Below are 20,711 nucleotides of genomic sequence, written 5' to 3'. Positions count from 1 at the left end.
CTTCCTTTCTTTTATACTTTCCCTTCCTTTATACTTTCCATTCCCTTATACTTTCCTTTCCATTCCTATTTTTAAACTTACCCATTCCTTTCATTTATACTTTCTTATCCTTTCCAATATCCTTACCTTTGCTTTCCTTTCTTTTATACTTTCCCTTCCTTTATACTTTCCTTTTCTTTATACTTTCCTTTCCTTTATACTTTCCTTTTCTGTATACTTTCCTTTCCTTTACACTTTCATTTCAATTCCTATTTTTAAACTTAGCCTCTCTTTTCATTTATACTTTCCTTTCCTTTCATACTTACCTTTGCTTTCCTTTCTTTTATAAATTCCCTTCTTTTATAATTCCCTTCCCTTTTCATTATACCTACATTCAATTTCTGTTCTGTAACATTTTCCTTTAGACCTTCCTTTCCATTCCTTTTTTTTTTTTTTTAAAATAACCTTGCCTTTCCGTTTTTATATACTTCCCTATCCTTACAATTCTACATACATTGACTTTCCATTATACTATGCTTTCCTTTCCATTATATCTACCTTTCCTTTATTTTCTATTCCCTTCCTTTCCCTTCCTTTATACTTACCTTTGCTTCCTTTCTTTTATACTTTCCCTTCCTTTATACTTTCCATTCCCTTATACTTTCCTTTCCATTCCTATTTTTAAAATTACCCATTCCTTTCATTTATACTTTCTTATCCTTTCCAATACACTTACCTTTCCTTTCCTTTCTTTTATACTTTCCCTTCCTATATACTTTCCTTTTCTTTATACTTTCCTTTCCTTTATACTTTCCTTTTCTGTATACTTTCCTTTCCTTTACACTTTCATTTCAATTCCTATTTTTAAACTTAGCCTCTTTTCATTTATACTTTCCTTTCCTTTCATACTTACCTTTGCTTTCCTTTCTTTTATAAATTCCCTTCTTTTATCATTCCCTTCCCTTTGCATTATACCTACCTTCCCTTTCTGTTCTGTAACATTTTCCTTTAGGCCTTCCTTTCCATTCCTTTTTTTTTTTTTTAAATTAACCTTGCCTTTCTTTTTTTATATACTTCCCTTTCCTTATAATTCTACATACATTGACTTTCCTTTATACTTTGCTTTCCTTTCCATTATATCTACCTTTCCTTTCTTTTCTATTCCCTTCCTTTCCCTTCCTTTATACTGACCTTTGCTTCCTTACATTTATACTTTCCCTTCCTTTATACTTTCCATTCCCTTATACTTTCCTTTCCATTCCTATTTTTAAACTTACCCATTCCTTTCATTTATACTTTCTTATCCTTTCCAATATACTTACCTTTGCTTTCCTTTCTTTTATACTTTCCCTTCCTTTATACTTTCCTTTTCTATATACTTTCCTTTCCTTTATACTTTCCTTTTCTGTATACTTTACTTTCCTTTACACTTTCATTTCAATTCCAATTTTTAAATTTAGCCTCTCTTTTCATTTATACTTTCCTTTCCTTTCCTTTCATAATTACCTTTGTTTTCCTTTCTTTTATAAATTCCCTTCTTTTATAATTCCCTTCCCTTTGCATTATACCTACCTTCCCTTTCTGTTTTGTAACATTTTCCTTTAGACCTTCCTTTCCATTCCTTTTTTTTTTTTTAAATTAACCTTGCCTTTCTTTTTTTATATACTTCCCTTTCCTTATAATTCTACATACATTGAGTTTCCTTTATACTTTGCTTTCCTTTCCATTATATCTACCTTTCCTTTCTTTTCTATTCCCTTCCTTTCCCTTCCTTTATACTTACCTTTGCTTCCTTACATTTATACTTTCCCTTCCTTTATACTTTCCATTCCCTTATACTTTCCTTTCCATTCCTATTTTTAAACTTACCCATTCCTTTCATTTATACTTTCTTATGCTTTCCAATATACTTACCTTTGCTTTCCTTTCTTTTATACTTTCCCTTTCTTTATACTTTCCTTTTCTATATACTTTCCTTTCCTTTATACTTTTATTTTCTGTATACTTTCCCCTTTCATTTACTCTTTCATTTCAATTCCTATTTTTAAACTTAGCCTCTCCTTTCTTTTATATATTCCTTTCCTTTCATACTTACCTTTGTTTTCCTTTCTTTTATGAATTCCCTTCTTTTATAATTCACTTCCCTTTGCATTATACCTACATTCCCTTTCTGTTCTGTAACATTTTCCTTTAGACCTTCCTTTCCATACCTTTTTTTTTTTTTTAAAATTAACCTTTCCTTTCCTTTTTTATATACTTCCCTATCCTTACAATTCTACATACATTGACTTTCCATTATACTATGCTTTCCTTTCCATTATATCTACCTTTCCTTTCTTTTCTATTCCCTTCCTTTCCCTTCCTTTATTCTTACCTTAGCTTCCTTTCTTTTATACTTTCCCTTCCTTTATACTTTCCATTCCCTTATACTTTCCTTTCCATTCCTATTTTTAAACTTACCCATTCCTTTCATTTATACTTTCTTATCCTTTCCAATATACTTACCTTTGCTTTCCTTTCTTTTATACTTTCCCTTCCTTTATACTGTCCTTTTCTTTATACTTTCCTTTCCTTTATACTTTCCTTTTCTGTATACTTTACTTTCCTTTACACTTTCATTTCACTTCCTATTTTTAAACTTAGCCTCTCCTTTCATTTATACTTTCCTTTCCTTTCCTTTCATACTTACCTTTGCTTTTCTTTCTTTTATAAATTCCCTTCTTTAATAATTCCCTTCCCTTTGCATTATACCTACATTCCCTTTCTGTTCTGAAACTTTTTCCTTTAGACCTTCCTTTCCATATCTTTTTTTTTTTTTAAAATTAACCTTTCTTTTCCTTTTTTATATACTTCCCTATCCTTACAATTCTACATACATTGACTTTCCATTATACTTTGCTCTCCTTTCCATTATATCTACCTTTCCTTTCTTTTCTATTCCCTTCTTTTCCCTTCCTTTATACTTACCTTTGCTTCCTTTCTTTTATTCTTTCCTTTCCTTTATACTTTCCATTCCCTTATACTTTCCTTTCCATTCCTATTTTTAAACTTACCCATTCCTTTCATTTATACTTTCTTATCCTTTCCAATATACTTACCTTTGCTTTCCTTTCTTTTATACTTTCCTTTTCTATATACTTTCCTTTCCTTTATAATTTCCTTTTCTGTATACTTTCCTTTCCTTTAAACTTTCATTTCAATTCCTATTTTTAAACATAGCATCTCCATTTATACTTTCCTTTCCTTTCATACTTACCTTTGCTTTCCTTTCTATTATAAACTCCTTTCATTTATAATTCCCTTCCCTTTGCATTATACCTACCTTCCCTTTCTGTTCTGTAACATTTTCCTTTAGACCTTCCTTTCCATTCCTTTTTTTTTTTAAAATTAACCTTCCCTTTCCATTCTTATATAGTTCCCTATCTTTACAATTCTACATACATTGACTTTCCATTATACATTGCTTTCCTTTCCATTATATCTACCTTTCCTTTCTTTTCTATTCCCTTCCTTTCCCTTCCTTTATACTTACCTTTGCTTCCTTTCTTTTATACTTTCCCTTCCTTTATACTTTCCATTCCCTTATACTTTCCTTTCAATTCCTATTTTTAAACTTACTGATTCCTTTCATTTATACTTTCTTATCCTTTCCAATATACTTACCTTTGCTTTCCTTTCTTTTATACTTTCCCTTCCTATATACTTTCCTTTTCTTTATACTTTCCTTTCCTTTATACTTTCCTTTTCTGTATACTTTCCCCTTTCCTTTACACTTTCATTTCAATTCCTATTTTTAAACTTAGCCTCTCCTTTCATTTATACTTTCCTTTACTTTCCTTTCATACTTACGTTTGCTTTCCTTTCTTTTATACTTTCCTTTCATTTTCTGTATACTTTCCTTTCCTTTACACTTTCATTTCAATTCCTATTTTTAAACTTAGCCTCTCCTTTCATTTATACTTTCCCTTCCTTTCCTTTCATACTTACCTTTGCTTTCCTTTCTTTTATAAATTCCCTTCTTTAATAATTCCCTTCCCTTTGCATTATACCTACATTCCCTTTCTGTTCTGTAACATTTTCCTTTAGACCTTCCTTTCCATACCTTTTTTTTTTTTTTAAATTAACCTTGCCTTTCCTTTTTTATATACTTCCCTATCCTTACAATTCTACATACACTGACTTTCCATTATACTTTGCTTTCCTTTCCATTATATCTACCTTTCCTTTCTTTTCTATTCCCTTCCTTTATACTTATTTTTGCTTCCTTTCTTTTATACTTTCCCTTCCTTTATACTTTCCATTCCCTTATACTTTCCTTTCCATTCCTATTTTTAAACTTACCCATTCCTTTCATTTATACTTTCTTATCCTTTCCAATATACTTACCTTTGCTTTCCATTCTTTTATACTTTCCTTTCCGTTATACTTTCCTTTTCTGTATACTTTCCGCTTTCCTTTACACTTTCATTTCAATTCCTATTTTTAAACTTAGCCTCTCCTTTCATTTATACTTTCCTTTCCTTTCCTTTCCTTTCCTTTCCTTTCCTTTCCTTTCCTTTCCTTTCCTTTCCTTTCCTTTCCTTTCCTTTCCTTTCCTTTCCTTTCCTTTCCTTTCATACTTACCTTTGCTTTCCTTTCTTTTATAAATGCCCTTCTTTAATAATTCCCTTCCCTTTGCATTATACCTACATTCCCTTTCTGTTCTGTAACATTTTCCTTTAGACCTTCCTTTCCATACCTTTTTTTTTTTTTAAATTAACCTTTCCTTTCCTTTTTTATATACTTCCCTATCCTTACAATTCTACATACATTGACTTTCCATTATACTATGCTTTCCTTTCCATTATATCTACCTTTCCTTTCTTTTCTATTCCCTTCCTTTCCCTTCCTTTATACTTACCTTTGCTTCCTTTCTTTTATACTTTCCCTTCCTTTATACTTTCCATTCCCTTATACTTTCCTTTCCATTCCTATTTTTAAACTTACCCATTCCTTTCATTTATACTTTCTTATCCTTTCCAATATACTTCCCTTTGCTTTCCTTTCTTTTATACTTTCCCTTCCTATATACTTTCCTTTTCTATATACTTTCCTTTCCTTTATACTTTCCTTTTCTGTATACTTTCCTTTCCTTTACACTTTCATTTCAATTCCTATTTTTAATCTTAGCCTCTCTTTTCATTTATACTTTCCTTTCCTTTCATACTTACCTTTGCTTTCCTTTCTTTTATAAATTCCCTTCTTTTATAATTCCCTTCCCTTTGCATTATACCTACATTCCCTTTCTGTTCTGTAACATTTTCCTTTAGACCTTCCTTTCCATTCCTTTTTTTTTTTTTAATTAACCTTGTTTTTCCTTTTTTATATACTTCCCTTTCCTTACAATTCTACATACATTGACTTTCCTTTATACTTTGCTTTCCTTTCCATTATATCTACCTTTCCTTTCTTTTCTATTCCCTTCCTTTCCCTTCCTTTATACTTACCTTTGCTTCCTTTCTTTTATACTTTCCCTTCCTTTATACTTTCTATTCCTTTATACTTTCCTTTCCATTCCTATTTTTAAACTTACCCATTCCTTTCATTTATACTTTCTTATCCTTTCCAATATACTTCCCTTTGCTTTCCTTTCTTTTATACTTTCCCTTTCCTTTTCTGTATACTTTGCTTTCCTTTACACTTTCATTTCAATTCCTATTTTTAAACTTAGCCTCTCCTTTCATTTATACTTTCCTTTCCTTTCCTTTCCTTTCATACTTCCCTTTGCTTTCCTTTCTTTTATAAATTCCCTTCTTTAATAATTCCCTTCCCTTTGCATTATACCTACCTTCCCTTTCTGTTCTGTAACATTTTCCTTTAGACCTTCCTTTCCATATCTTTTTTTTTTTTTTAAAATTAACCTTTCCTTTCCTTTTTTATATACTTCCCTATCCTTACAATTCTACATTCATTGACTTTCCATTATACTTTGCTTTCCTTTCCATTATATCTACCTTTCCTTTCTTTTCTATTCCCTTCCTTTCCCTTCCTTTATACTTACCTTTGCTTCCTTTCTTTTATACTTTCCCTTCCTTTATACTTTCCATTCCCTTATACTTTCCTTTCCATTCCTATTTTTAAACTTACCCATTCCTTTCATTTATACTTTTTATCCTTTCCAATATACTTACCTTTGCTTTCCTTTCTTTTATACTTTCCCTTCCTTTATACTGTCCTTTTCTTTATACTTTCCTTTCCTTTATACTTTCCTTTTCTGTATACTTTACTTTCCTTTACACTTTCATTTCACTTCCTATTTTTAAACTTAGCCTCTCCTTTCATTTATACTTTCCTTTCCTTTCCTTTCATACTTACCTTTGCTTTTCTTTCTTTTATAAATTCCCTTCTTTAATAATTCCCTTCCCTTTGCATTATACCTACATTCCCTTTCTGTTCTGAAACTTTTTCCTTTAGACCTTCCTTTCCATATCTTTTTTTTTTTTTAAAATTAACCTTTCTTTTCCTTTTTTATATACTTCCCTATCCTTACAATTCTACATACATTGACTTTCCATTATACTTTGCTCTCCTTTCCATTATATCTACCTTTCCTTTCTTTTCTATTCCCTTCTTTTCCCTTCCTTTATACTTACCTTTGCTTCCTTTCTTTTATTCTTTCCCTTCCTTTATACTTTCCATTCCCTTATACTTTCCTTTCCATTCCTATTTTTAAACTTACCCATTCCTTTCATTTATACTTTCTTATCCTTTCCAATATACTTACCTTTGCTTTCCTTTCTTTTATACTTTCCTTTTCTATATACTTTCCTTTCCTTTATAATTTCCTTTTCTGTATACTTTCCTTTCCTTTAAACTTTCATTTCAATTCCTATTTTTAAACATAGCATCTCCATTTATACTTTCCTTTCCTTTCATACTTACCTTTGCTTTCCTTTCTATTATAAACTCCTTTCATTTATAATTCCCTTCCCTTTGCATTATACCTACCTTCCCTTTCTGTTCTGTAACATTTTCCTTTAGACCTTCCTTTCCATTCCTTTTTTTTTTTAAAATTAACCTTCCCTTTCCATTCTTATATAGTTCCCTATCTTTACAATTCTACATACATTGACTTTCCATTCTACATTGCTTTCCTTTCCATTATATCTACCTTTCCTTTCTTTTCTATTCCCTTCCTTTCCCTTCCTTTATACTTACCTTTGCTTCCTTTCTTTTATACTTTCCCTTCCTTTATACTTTCCATTCCCTTATACTTTCCTTTCAATTCCTATTTTTAAACTTACTGATTCCTTTCATTTATACTTTCTTATCCTTTCCAATATACTTACCTTTGCTTTCCTTTCTTTTATACTTTCCCTTCCTATATACTTTCCTTTTCTTTATACTTTCCTTTCCTTTATACTTTCCTTTTCTGTATACTTTCCCCTTTCCTTTACACTTTCATTTCAATTCCTATTTTTAAACTTAGCCTCTCCTTTCATTTATACTTTCCTTTACTTTCCTTTCATACTTACGTTTGCTTTCCTTTCTTTTATACTTTCCTTTCATTTTCTGTATACTTTCCTTTCCTTTACACTTTCATTTCAATTCCTATTTTTAAACTTAGCCTCTCCTTTCATTTATACTTTCCCTTCCTTTCCTTTCATACTTACCTTTGCTTTCCTTTCTTTTATAAATTCTCTTCTTTTATAATTCCCTTCCCTTTTCATTATACCTACATTCCCTTTCTGTTCTGTAGCATTTTCCTTTAGACCTTCCTTTCCATTCCTTTTTTTTTTATTTTAATTAACCTTGCCTTTCCTTTTTTATATACTTCCCTATCCTTACAATTCTACATACATTGAGTTTCCCTTATACATTGCTTTCCTTTCCATTATATCTACGTTTCCTTTCTTTTCCATTCCCTTCCTTTCCCATCCTTTATACTTACCTTTGCTTCCTTTCTTTTATACTTTCCCTTCCTTTATACTTTCCATTCCCTTATACTTTCCTTTCCATTCCTATTTTTAAACTTACCCATTCCTTTCATTTATACTTTCTTATCCTTTCCAATATACTTACCCTTGCTTTCCTTTCTTTTATACTTTCCCTTTCCCTTTCTGTATACTTCCTTTTCCTTTACACTTTCATTTCAATTCCTATTTTTAAACTTAGCCTTTCCTTTCATTTATACTTTCCTTTCCTTTCATACTTACCTTTGCTTTCTTTTATAAATTCCCTTCTTTAATAATTCCCTTCCCTTTGCATTATACCTACATTCCCTTTCTGTTCTGTAACATTTTCCTTTAGACCTTCCATTCCATACCTTTTTTTTTTTTTTAAATTAACCTTGCCTTTCCTTTTTTATATACTTCCCTATCCTTACAATTCTACATACACTGACTTTCCATTATACTTTGCTTTCCTTTCCATTATATCTACCTTTCCTTTCTTTTCTATTCCCTTCCTTTATACTTATTTTTGCTTCCTTTCTTTTATACTTTCCCTTCCTTTATACTTTCCATTCCCTTATACTTTCCTTTCCATTCCTATTTTTAAACTTACCCATTCCTTTCATTTATACTTTCTTATCCTTTCCAATATACTTACCTTTGCTTTCCATTCTTTTATACTTTCCTTTCCGTTATACTTTCCTTTTCTGTATACTTTCCGCTTTCCTTTACACTTTCATTTCAATTCCTATTTTTAAACTTAGCCTCTCCTTTCATTTATACTTTCCTTTCCTTTCCTTTCCTTTCCTTTCCTTTCCTTTCCTTTCCTTTCCTTTCCTTTCCTTTCCTTTCCTTTCCTTTCCTTTCCTTTCCTTTCCTTTCCTTTCCTTTCCTTTCCTTTCCTTTCCTTTCATACTTACCTTTGCTTTCCTTTCTTTTATAAATGCCCTTCTTTAATAATTCCCTTCCCTTTGCATTATACCTACATTCCCTTTCTGTTCTGTAACATTTTCCTTTAGACCTTCCTTTCCATACCTTTTTTTTTTTTTTAAATTAACCTTTCCTTTCCTTTTTTATATACTTCCCTATCCTTACAATTCTACATACATTGACTTTCCATTATACTATGCTTTCCTTTCCATTATATCTACCTTTCCTTTCTTTTCTATTCCCTTCCTTTCCCTTCCTTTATACTTACCTTTGCTTCCTTTCTTTTATACTTTCCCTTCCTTTATACTTTCCATTCCCTTATACTTTCCTTTCCATTCCTATTTTTAAACTTACCCATTCCTTTCATTTATACTTTCTTATCCTTTCCAATATACTTCCCTTTGCTTTCCTTTCTTTTATACTTTCCCTTCCTATATACTTTCCTTTTCTATATACTTTCCTTTCCTTTATACTTTCCTTTTCTGTATACTTTCCTTTCCTTTACACTTTCATTTCAATTCCTATTTTTAATCTTAGCCTCTCTTTTCATTTATACTTTCCTTTCCTTTCATACTTACCTTTGCTTTCCTTTCTTTTATAAATTCCCTTCTTTTATAATTCCCTTCCCTTTGCATTATACCTACATTCCCTTTCTGTTCTGTAACATTTTCCTTTAGACCTTCCTTTCCATTCCTTTTTTTTTTTTAAATTAACCTTGTTTTTCCTTTTTTATATACTTCCCTTTCCTTACAATTCTACATACATTGACTTTCCTTTATACTTTGCTTTCCTTTCCATTATATCTACCTTTCCTTTCTTTTCTATTCCCTTCCTTTCCCTTCCTTTATACTTACCTTTGCTTCCTTTCTTTTATACTTTCCCTTCCTTTATACTTTCTATTCCTTTATACTTTCCTTTCCATTCCTATTTTTAAACTTACCCATTCCTTTCATTTATACTTTCTTATCATTTCCAATATACTCACCTTTGCTTTCCTTTCTTTTATACTTTCCCTTTTCTTTTCTGTATACTTTCCTTTCCTTTACACTTTCATTTCAATTCCTATTTTTAAACTTAGCCTCTCCTTTCATTTATACTTTCCTTTCCTTTCCTTTCCTTTCATACTTACCTTTCTTTTATAAATTCCCTTCTTTAATAATTCCCTTCCCTTTGCATTATACCTACCTTCCCTTTCTGTTCTGTAACATTTTCCTTTAGACCTTCCTTTCCATATCTTTTTTTTTTTTTTAAAATTAACCTTTCCTTTCCTTTTTTATATACTTCCCTATCCTTACAATTCTACATTCATTGACTTTCCATTATACTTTGCTTTCCTTTCCATTATATCTACCTTTCCTTTCTTTTCTATTCCCTTCCTTTCCCTTCCTTTATACTTACCTTTGCTTCCTTTCTTTTATACTTTCCCTTCCTTTATACTTTCCATTCCCTTATACTTTCCTTTCCATTCCTATTTTTAAACTTACCCATTCCTTTCATTTATACTTTTTATCCTTTCCAATATACTTACCTTTGCTTTCCTTTCTTTTATACTTTCCCTTCCTTTATACTTTCCTTATCTTTATACTTTCCTTTCCTCTATACTTTCCTGATCTGTATACTTTCCTTTTCTTTACACTTTAATTTCAATTCCTATTTTTAAACTTAGCCTCTCCCTTCGTTTATACTTTCCTTTCCTTTCATACTTACCATTGTTTACCTTTCTATTATAAATTCCCTTCATTTATAATTCCCTTCCCTTTGCATTATACCTACCTTCCCTTTCTGTTCTGTAACATTTTCCTTTAGATCTTTCGTTCCATTCCTTTTTATTTTTAATATTAACCTTGCCTTTCCATTCTTATATAGTTCCCTATCCTTACAATTCTACATACATTGACTTTCCCTTATACATTGCTTTCCTTTCTATTATATCTACCTTTCCTTTCTTTTCTATTCCCTTCCTTTCCCTTCCTTTATACTTACCTTTGCTTCCTTTCTTTTATACTTTCCCTTCCTTTATACTTTCCATTCCCTTATACTTTCCTTTCCATTCCTATTTTTAAACTTACCCATTCCTTTCATTTATACTTTCTTATCCTTTCCAATATACTTACCTTTGCTTTCCTTTCTTTTATACTTTCCCTTCCTTTATACTTTCCTTTTCTTTATACTTTCCTTTCCTTTATACTTTCCTTTTCTGTATACTTTCCTTTCCTTTACACTTTCATTTCAATTCCTATTTTTAAACTTAGCCTCTCTTTTCATTTATACTTTCCTTTCCTTTCCTTTCATACTTACCTTTGCTTTCCTTTCTTTTATAAATTCCCTTCTTTTATAATTCCCTTCCCTTTGCATTATACCTACATTCAATTTCTGTTCTGTAACATTTTCCTTTAGACCTTCCTTTCCATTCCTTTTTTTTTTTTTTAAAATAACCGTGCCTTTCCTTTTTTATATACTTCCCTTTCTTTACAATTCTACATACATTGACTTTCCTTTATACACTGCTTTCCTTTCCATTATATCTACCTTTCCTTTCTTTTCTATTCCCTTCCTTTCCCTTCCTTTATACTTACCTTTGCTTCCTTTCTTTTATACTTTCCCTTCCTTTATACTTTCCATTCCCTTATACTTTCCTTTCCATTCCTATTTTTAAACTTACCCATTCCTTTCATTTATACTTTCTTATCCTTTCCAATATACTTACCTTTGCTTTCCTTTCTTTTATACTTTCCCTTCCTATATACTTTCCTTTTCTTTATACTTTCCTTTCCTTTATACTTTCCTTTTCTGTATACTTTCCTTTCCTTTACACTTTCATTTCAATTCCTATTTTTAAACTTAGCCTCTTTTCATTTATACTTTCCTTTCCTTTCATACTTACCTTTGCTTTCCTTTCTTTTATAAATTCCCTTCTTTTATCATTCCCTTCCCTTTGCATTATACCTACCTTCCCTTTCTGTTCTGTAACATTTTCCTTTAGACCTTCCTTTCCATTCCTTTTTTTTTTTTTTAAATTAACCTTGCCTTTCTTTTTTTATATACTTCCCTTTTTTTATAATTCTACATACATTGACTTTCCTTTATACTTTGCTTTCCCTTCCATTATATCTACCTTTCCTTTCTTTTCTATTCCCTTCCTTTCCCTTCCTTTATACTGACCTTTGCTTCCTTACATTTATACTTTCCCTTCCTTTATACTTTCCATTCCCTTATACTTTCCTTTCCATTCCTATTTTTAAACTTACCCATTCCTTTCATTTATACTTTCTTATCCTTTCCAATATACTTACCTTTGCTTTCCTTTCTTTTATACTTTCCCTTCCTTTATACTTTCCTTTTCTATATACTTTCCTTTCCTTTATACTTTCCTTTTCTGTATACTTTACTTTCCTTTACACTTTCATTTCAATTCCAATTTTTAAATTTAGCCTCTCTTTTCATTTATACTTTGCTTTCCTTTCCTTTCATAATTACCTTTGTTTTCCTTTCTTTTATAAAATCCCTTCTTTTATAATTCCCTTCCCTTTGCATTATACCTACCTTCCCTTTCTGTTCTGTAACATTTTCCTTTAGACCTTCCTTTCCATTCCTTTTTTTTTTTAAAATTAACCTTGCCTTTATTTTTTTATATACTTCCCTTTCCTTACAATTCTACATACATTGGCTTTCCTTTATAATTTGCTTTCCTTTCCATTATATCTACCTTTCCTTTCTTTTCTATTCCCTTCCTTTCCCTTCCTTTATACTTACCTTTGCTTCCTTACATTTATACTTTCCCTTCCTTTATACTTTCCATTCCCTTATACTTTCCTTTCCATTCCTATTTTTAAACTTACCCATTCCTTTCATTTATACTTTCTTATCCTTTCCAATATACTTACCTTTGCTTTCCTTTCTTTTATACTTTCCCTTCCTTTATACTTTCCTTTTCTATATACTTTCCTTTCCTTTATACTTTCCTTTTCTGTATACTTTACTTTCCTTTACACTTTCATTTCAATTCCTATTTTTAAACTTAGCCTCTTTTCATTTATACTTTCCTTTCCTTTCATACTTACCTTTGCTTTCCTTTGTTTTATAAATTCTCTTCTTTTCTAATTCCCTTCCCTTTGCATTATACCTACATTCTCTTTCTGTTCTGTAACATTTTCCTTTAGACCTTCCTTTCCATTCCTTTTTTTTTTTTTTAAATTAACCTTGCCTTTCCTTTTTTATTTACTTCCCTATCCTTACAATTCAACATACATTGACTTTCCATTATACTTTGCTTTCCTTTCCATTATATCTACCTTTCCTTTCTTTTCTATTCCCTTCCTTTCCCTTCCTTTATACTTACCTTTGCTTCCTTTCTTTTATACTTTCCCTTCCTTTATACTTTCCATTCCCTTATACTTTCCTTTCCATTCCTATTTTTAAACTTACCCATTCCTTTCATTTATACTTTCTTATCCTTTCCAATATACTTACCTTTGCTTTCCTTTCTTTTATACTTTCCCTTCCTTTATACTTTCCTTTTCTATATACTTTCCTTTCCTTTATACTTTCCTTTTCTGTATACTTTCCCCTTTAATTTACTCTTTCATTTCAATTCCTATTTTTAAACTTAGCCTCTCTTTTCATTTATACTTTCCTTTCCTTTCCTTTCATACTTACCTTTGCTTTCCTTTTTTTTATAAATTCCCTTCTTCTATCATTCCCTTCCCTTTGCATTATACCTACATTCTCTTTCTGTTCTGTAACATTTTCCTTTAGACCTTCCTTTCCATTCCTTTTTTTTTTTTTAAATTAACCTTGCCTTTCCTTTTTTATATACTTCCCTTTCCTTACAATTCTACATACATTGACTTTCCTTTATACTTTGCTTTCCTTTCCATTATATCTACCTTTCCTTTCTTTTCTATTCCCTTCCTTTCCCTTCCTATATACTTACCTTTGCTTCCTTTCTTTTATACTTTCCCTTCCTTTATACTTTCCATTCCCTTATACTTTCCTTTCCATTCCTATTTTTAAACTTACCCATTCCTTTCATTTATACTTTCTTATGCTTTCCAATATACTTACCTTTGCTTTCCTTTCTTTTATACTTTCCCTTCCTTTATACTTTCCTTTTCTTTATACTTTCCTTTCCTTTATACTTTCCTTTTCTGTATACTTTCCTTTCCTTTACACTTTCATTTTACTTCTTATTTTTAAACTTAGCCTCTCCTTTCATTTATACTTTCCTTTCCTTTCCTTTCATACTTACCTTTGCTTTCCTTTCTTTTATAAATTCCCTTCTTTTATAATTCCCTTCCCTTTGCATTATACCTACATTCCCTTTCTGTTCTGTAACATTTTCCTTTAGACCTTCCTTTCCATTCCTTTTTTTATTTTTTAAATTAACCTTGCCTTTCCTTTTTTATATACTTCCCTTTCCTAACAATTCTACATACATTGACTTTCCTTTATACATTGCTTTCCTTTCCATTATATCTACCTTTCCTTTCTTTTCTATTCCCTTCATTTCCCTTCCTTTATACTTACATTTGCTTCCTTTCTTTTATACTTTCCCTTCCTATATACTTTCCATTCCCTTATACTTTCCTTTCCATTCCTATTTTTAAACTTACCCATTCCTTTCATTTATACTTTCTTATCCTTTCCAATATACTTACCTTTGCTTTCCTTTCTTTTATACTTTCCCTTCCTTTATACTTTCCTTTTCTATATACTTTCCTTTCCTTTATAATTTCCTTTTCTGTATACTTTCTTTTCCTTTACACTTTCATTTCAATTCCTATTTTTAAACTTAGCCTCTCCCTTCATTTATACTTTCCTTTTCTTTCATACTTACCTTTCCTTTCTTTTCTATTATAAATTCCCTTCATTTACAATTCCCTTCCCTTTGCATTATACCTACATTCCCTTTCTGTTCTGTAACATTTTCCTTTAGACCTTCCTTTCCATACCTTTTTTTTTTTTTTTAAATTAACCTTTCCTTTCCTTTTTTATATACTTCCCTATCCTTACAATTCAACATACATTGACTTTCCATTATACTTTGCTTTCCTTTCCATTATATCTACCTTTCCTTTCTTTTCTATTCCCTTCCTTTCCCTTCCTTTATACTTACCTTTGCTTCCTTTCTTTTATACTTTCCCTTCCTTTATACTTTCCATTCCCTTATACTTTCCTTTCCATTCCTATTTTTAAACTTACCCATTCCTTTCATTTATACTTTCTTATCCTTTCCAATATACTTACCTTTGCTTTCCTTTCTTTTATACTTTCCCTTCCTTTATACTTTCCTTTTCTTTATACTTTCCATTATACTTTCCTTTCTTTTGTAACTTCCTTTCCTTTATACTTTCCTTTCCTTAGCATACCTTTATACTTTCCTTTCGTTTTCTTTTCCTTTTCCTTCCCCCCTCTTTTTTCTTCTTTTCTCTTTACTTTTTCTTTTTTTTCTACTTATTTTTCTTGCCTTCTTTCCTTATCCTTTGGCTTTTTCTTCCCCTTTTTGTTTTATTTTTCTTCCCCATTTTCTTTCCCTTCTCCTTTTTCTATTCTTTTTCTTCCCAAATCTTTCTGTATTTTCTTCCCTGTTTTCTTCCCTCCTCTTTCTTCCCCTTTTATCTTTACTTTCTCCTGTTTTACGTTTTTTTTTTCCCTGTGTCTTTTTCTTTACCTTTTTCTTCCCTACCTCCATTTTATTTTTCTTCTTTCTTGCTTTCTTTTTAATTTTCATTTTCTTTTCATTTTTCCTCCACTTTTATCATTACTTTTTATTTCTTGCTTTTCTTCCCTCTCCCCCCCCCCCAACACCCACCCATCCACATTTTGTCTTTTGCTTCCTCCTTTTAAAATCTTGATTGTTTTTTTCTTATTTTCTTCCCTTCCCCCCCCCCTTTTTTTGTTCCCATATATTTTTTACTTGTTTATGTTTTCCTCTTCCTTTTCCATCCCCTCCCCCCCCATTTTTCTTTTGCTTTTGGTTCTTCTTAACCTGTTTTTCTTTTGCTTCTCTCTTTTTGTTCTCCTTTCTCTATTTAATTTTCATTTTCTCTTTCCCCTTTCCTTTCCTCTTTTTTCTTGCTCCTTTTTTTCTTCCCCTTTATGTTTCCCTTTCCCTTTCTTTCCCTTTATCTTTTTTTCTCTTTTTTCTTTTATTTTCCTGTCTTTTCTTTCTTTATCTTTTCTTTTTTCTTTTTGTTCTTCCCTTCTTTCCTTTTGCTTTTGCTTTTGCTTCTTCTTCCCCTTTTTGTTTTATTTTTCTTCCCCATTTTCTTTCCCTTCTCCTTTTTCTATTCTTTTTCTTCCCTATTATCATTTTTCTTCTATTTTCTTCCCTGTTTTCTCCCCTCTTTTTTCTTCCCCTTTTATCTTGACTTTCTCCTGTTTCATGTTTTTTTCCCTATTTCTTTTTTTTTAACTTTTTCTTCCCTATCTTTATTTTTCTTCTTTCTCACTTTTTTCTCTTTTTAATATTCGTTTTCTTTCCATTTTTCTTCCCCTTTTCTCATTCTTTTTTATTTCTTGATTTTCTTCCCTCTTTTCTTCTTACCCCGACCCATTCTTTGTCTTTTTTTTCTTTTTAAAGTTTGATAATTTTTTTTTCTTCTTCTCTTCCCTTCCCCCTTTTTTTTATAGCCCATATATTCTTTACTTCTTTTCCTTTTCCTTTTCCAATCATTCCCCCATCCCCCACCCCCTATTTTCTTTAGCTTTTGTTTCTTTTTACCCTATCTGTTTTACTTTCGCTTCCTCCTTTTCTGTTCTCTTTTCTCTTTTTCTTCCCTATTTAATTTTCTTTTTTGCTTCCCCATTTCCTTCCCTCTTTTTTCTTGCTTTTTTTCTTTCCCTTTATGTTTCTTTTTCTTTCTTCTTTTCTTCTCTATTCTTTACCTTTTTCTTTTTTTTATTTTCTTTTCTTCTTCCTTTTTTTTCTTTTTTCTTTTTTCCTTTGTTTTCCTTTTTTTTCTTTTCCTTTCTTTTTTTATTCTTTTCTTCTTCTTTTCTTTTTCTTCCCTTCTTTCCTTTCGCTTTTACTTTCTCTTCCCCTTTTTGTTTTTTCTTCCCCATTTTTTCCCTTCTCCTTTTCCTATTCTTTTTCTTCCCTATTATCATTCTTCTTCTATTTCCTTCCCTGTATTCTTCCCTCTTTTTTCTTCCCTCTTTTTTTCTTCCTTTTATCTTTACTTTCCCCCTTCTGTTTCCTGTTTTTTATTTCTCCTATTTCTTTTCCATTACCTTTTTTCCCTATCTTCTCCCTTTTCTATTCCCTTTTCTCTTTTCCTTCACTGTTTAATTTTCATTTCCTCTTTCTTCCCCCTTTCCTTCCCTGTTTTTTCTTGCTCTTTTTTTTTTCCCTTCCCCTTTATGTTTCCTTATTGCTTTCTTTCTCTTTCCCTCTCTCTTTCTTCTTCACTACCCTCTTTTCTTTACTCTTCATTCCTTTCTTTTTCTTCTTCTTCTTTTTCTTCCCTTTCTTTGCCTTCTTTTTCTTCACTTCTTTCATTTTCCTTTTGTTCATTTCTCCTGTTTTTGTTTTTCTTTTCTTCCCCATTTTCTTTTCCTTCTATTTTTTATATTCTTTTTCTTCCCTATTATCATTTTTCTTCTTTTTTTCCCCGTTTTCTTACCTTTACCCCCCCCAATTTTATTTTTGTCTTCCCTCTTCTATTTCCTTTTATCTTTCTCCTATTACTTTTTTTTCTCTTCTTCTTTCCTTTCCTTATATTCTCTTCTTTTCTTCTTTTCTTTCTTCCTTTCTTTTTTCTATCCTCTTTCCATTTTCTCCCCTCCCCTCTCCTCATTTCTTTTTTTTCCCTCTCTTTCCCTTTCTTTCCCTTTTCCTTTCTCTTTCCCTTTCCCTTTATTTCCCTTTCCCTTCCCTTTCTCTTCTTTTCATTTCTTCTTTTAATTTTTTTTTCTTTGACTTCGCTTCTTTCCTTTTGCTTTTGTTTTTTCTTCCCCTATTTTTTTCTTCCTCATTTTCTTTCCCTTCTCCTCTCACTATTCTTTTTCTTCCCAACTATCATTCTTCTATTTTCCTCCCTCTTTTCTTCCCCCTTTATTCTTCCCCTTTTATCTTTGCTTTCCCACTTCTCTTTCCCTTCCCTCCCCTTTCTTTCCCTTTACCCCCTTCTATCGCTTTCCCTTTCTTTTTTCTTATTTTCTTGTCTTTTTTTAATTCTTTTCTTTTGCTACCCTATTTTTCTTCTCTATTTTTCTTCTTTTTTCTTTTTCTCTTCTTTTTTCTTTTTCTATTTTCTTTTGGCTTTGCTATTACCTTATTCTTTTTGTTTTTCTATATCTTCCTTTTTTTCCCTTTATTCTATTCTTCTTTCTCTTTTCTATCCCTATTATTTTTTTCCTTTTTCATTAACTTTTTTCTTTTTCTTTATCTTTTTTCTTTTTTTTTCTTTCTTTTCTGTTGCTCTTTCTTCTTGTTCCTTTTTCTTTTATTTTTTTCTGCTGCTTTTTCTTCTTGTTTCATTGATTTTCCTTTTCTTTTGCTTTTTAAATCTATTTTTCCTCTCCTTTTTTTTCTTTCTCTTTTTCTTCCCTTGTTTCTTTTTATCCCAATTTTCTTCACCTTTTTCTTTCATCTTCTTCCCCTTCTTCATTTCCTTTACTTTCCTTTTTTTTTTTACTTTTAAAGCACAATTACTTCATGAAATGATACTTCTCGATGTACAAACAGATATAAAAATATCATCTGATACCTCTTTGCGCTGTTCTCACAATCATAGAGTAGCCATCAGTAGCTTTGGTTTTGGTAAAAAAAAAAAAGAAAAAAAAGTCTGCAGGACTGTCGTACAAATACTGGTGATGGGGGATGGAGGGGAGATATCCTGGCCATCTGTGACCTCTCCCTTCCATTTCCCCACCTTATTTTCTTTTGCTTTTGGTTCTTCTTACCCTATTTGTTTCTCTCTTCCTTCCCCCTTTTCTGTTCTCCTTTCTCTTTTTCTTCCCTATTTAAGTTTCTTTTTGTCTTTACTTCCCCCTTTCCTTCCCTCTTTTTTCTTGCTCTTTTTTTTACTTCCCCTTTATGTTTCCCTTTCCCTTTATTTCCCTTTCCCTTTCTCTATCCCTTCCCTTTTTCTTTTCTCTTTTCTATTCTTTTCTTTGGGGAAGCTGTATTTATGTTGTATTTACTTTGGTATTTATCTTACCTTTTTAGAGGAGTTGTGCCTGCTTCTGCTTCTTCAAAAAGGAACAGGGAGCTCTACAGTAGAAGCCTGAAGGTGAGGTGGGCTGACCTCTCTGTCTGCCTGTGCTCCTTCCTTCCCCCTGGAAAGTTTATCACATGTGATTTTGATAGGCTTCTTCTTACCCTATTTGTTTTACTTTTCCTCCCCCCTTTTGTGTTCTCCTTTCTCTTTTTCTTCCCTATTTAATTTTCATTTTCTGTTTACTTCCCCCTTTCCTTCCCTCTTTTTTCTTGCTCTTTCTTTTTCATCCCCTTTATGTTTCCGTTTCCCTTCCTCTTTCCCTTTCCCTTCCACTTCCCCTTTCTCTTTCCCTTTCCCTTCCCCTTTCCCTTTTCCTTCCCTTTTCTCTTTCCTTTCCCTTTTTGTTTCCCCTTCCCTTCCCTTCTTTTCCTTCCAAGAAGCTGTATTTATCTTGTATTTACTTATGTATTTATCTTACCTTTTTAGAGGTGTTGTGCCTGCTTCTGCTGGCTTCAAAAAGGAACAGGGAGCTCTACAGTAGAAGCCTGAAGTTGAGGTGGGGTGGGCTGTCTGCCTGTACTCCTTCCTTCCTCCTGAAAGTTCACCACATGAGGTTTTGATAGGCTTCCATAATGTATGGGTATGGAAAGCTGCAACTAACTCTGCAGATGACTGGTATATACTTAACATCTGAAATCTCAATCAAATTTTCTGCTTGTTGAGTTATTGTCTGGCATTCACTTATTTCCTGATTTGGCCATCACTTCTGGCTGCTCTTTTGACACATTTTCACTATTTCTGCAGTCACATTGGTCTGGCAACAGGGGAATCAGCTGTGGCTGTGGCTGTGGTGAGAGCAGCACAACCACCCCATCCTTCTCTGAGTCCTCACTTCCTCTGCAGCATTGCTTCACAGACCCTTGCACACCCTAAAAGCAGCGGCCAGCAACCAGCCATAGTGACCTGGGTTTAATTTGTCTGCAGTTGAATACAATTAGTCCCCAGACAAACTTGGGTCGCCTTTTTGTTTCACCAAAAAAATCACTGATGCTGAAGATCTGGCATATGCTCCAGCCTTACAGCTCAAGTCCTGTCACCCGCCCCGCCCTCCCCCATCTCCTCCCCCCCCCGTCCCGTCCCGTCCCGTCCCGTCCCATCTCACCCCCCCCCGCCCCCCCCCGCCGGCAATGTGTGCGTTCAGCTGAAAGTGAACTGTATATACAAGACATTTGAGAGCTCCTTGTGAAATGGGCTTGTATTTTAAACTTCCAAGCATCTGGAACCTCAACTGGCTTTGAATGCATCCCTGAGCCGAGCCCAATCTGGACACATACCTGAGGGTGGAGAGCAGAGACGATCCGCTTTTGGGAGCCGGGCTGAAAACGGCTGCGCCATAACCCGCATAGTACATCAGGATCACTCCGTCGGGCAAGCGGCTCCATCTAGCGGCCGTGCCCCGTTTCATGCCGGACGCTCGTTGATGTCACCAACGAATGAGCTGACGTTACAGAACGGGGCGACCCTTCCCCGATCCCGGGCAGCCCCAGGATCTTTCTGGGAGCGATATGAGCAGAGCAGGGGTGGGGTGCATTGTAACCCCTCTTCTCAGCGTCACCCGCAGGTTCACCAGCAACTCACTGCAGCGCTCCCTGAGAACCACGGAAAGGGCTTGGTGCTGTGAGCACCTGGAGGAGCTCTTTGTGATAGG

The 20,711-nt window shown here is 32.4% G+C and overlaps 3 long non-coding RNA genes across 11 annotated transcripts in view; 1 reads left to right on the top strand and 2 right to left on the bottom strand.

Annotated features, from left to right (window-relative positions):
- The window catches only part of LOC146751087 (uncharacterized), a 38,968-nt gene extending 19,405 nt beyond the window's left edge, over positions 1-19,563 (top strand). Inside the window, exons 2-3 of the long non-coding RNA XR_014941932.1 lie at positions 19,012-19,075; positions 19,490-19,563. This is a non-coding gene — a long non-coding RNA (uncharacterized LOC146751087). The remainder of the gene's footprint in view (positions 1-19,011; positions 19,076-19,489) is intronic.
- LOC146751088 (uncharacterized) lies at positions 51-16,007 on the bottom strand. 8 transcript variants are annotated; one of them, XR_014941918.1, is made up of 5 exons: positions 11,725-16,007; positions 6,963-9,969; positions 3,298-6,395; positions 2,141-2,730; positions 51-1,551 (listed from the first exon to the last, which is right to left on the bottom strand). It is a non-coding gene; the product is annotated as an uncharacterized LOC146751088 (long non-coding RNA). The 8 variants fall into 8 exon arrangements; XR_014941921.1 differs by lacking the exon at positions 51-1,551 and having other exon boundaries at positions 2,158-2,730; positions 3,298-3,944; positions 4,430-6,395; XR_014941923.1 differs by lacking the exon at positions 51-1,551 and having other exon boundaries at positions 2,158-2,730; positions 3,298-4,703; positions 5,168-6,395.
- Positions 16,548-20,705, bottom strand: LOC146751086 (uncharacterized). 2 transcript variants are annotated; one of them, XR_014941927.1, is made up of 4 exons: positions 20,338-20,673; positions 19,482-19,596; positions 19,004-19,121; positions 16,548-18,592 (listed from the first exon to the last, which is right to left on the bottom strand). It is a non-coding gene; the product is annotated as an uncharacterized LOC146751086 (long non-coding RNA). The 2 variants fall into 2 exon arrangements; XR_014941926.1 differs by lacking the exon at positions 16,548-18,592 and having other exon boundaries at positions 19,009-19,121; positions 20,338-20,705.
- Between the last annotated feature and the right edge of the window lie 6 nt (positions 20,706-20,711).

The sequence above is a fragment of the Coturnix japonica genome, unplaced genomic scaffold (assembly GCF_054131305.1).
Source record: "Coturnix japonica strain WE unplaced genomic scaffold, WE-NBRP24 Scf141, whole genome shotgun sequence".
In the NCBI taxonomy this organism is placed as follows: domain Eukaryota; kingdom Metazoa; phylum Chordata; class Aves; order Galliformes; family Phasianidae; genus Coturnix; species Coturnix japonica.
The sequence above is the reverse complement of the archived record's forward strand: the minus strand, read 5'-3'. Positions and strand labels throughout refer to the sequence as shown.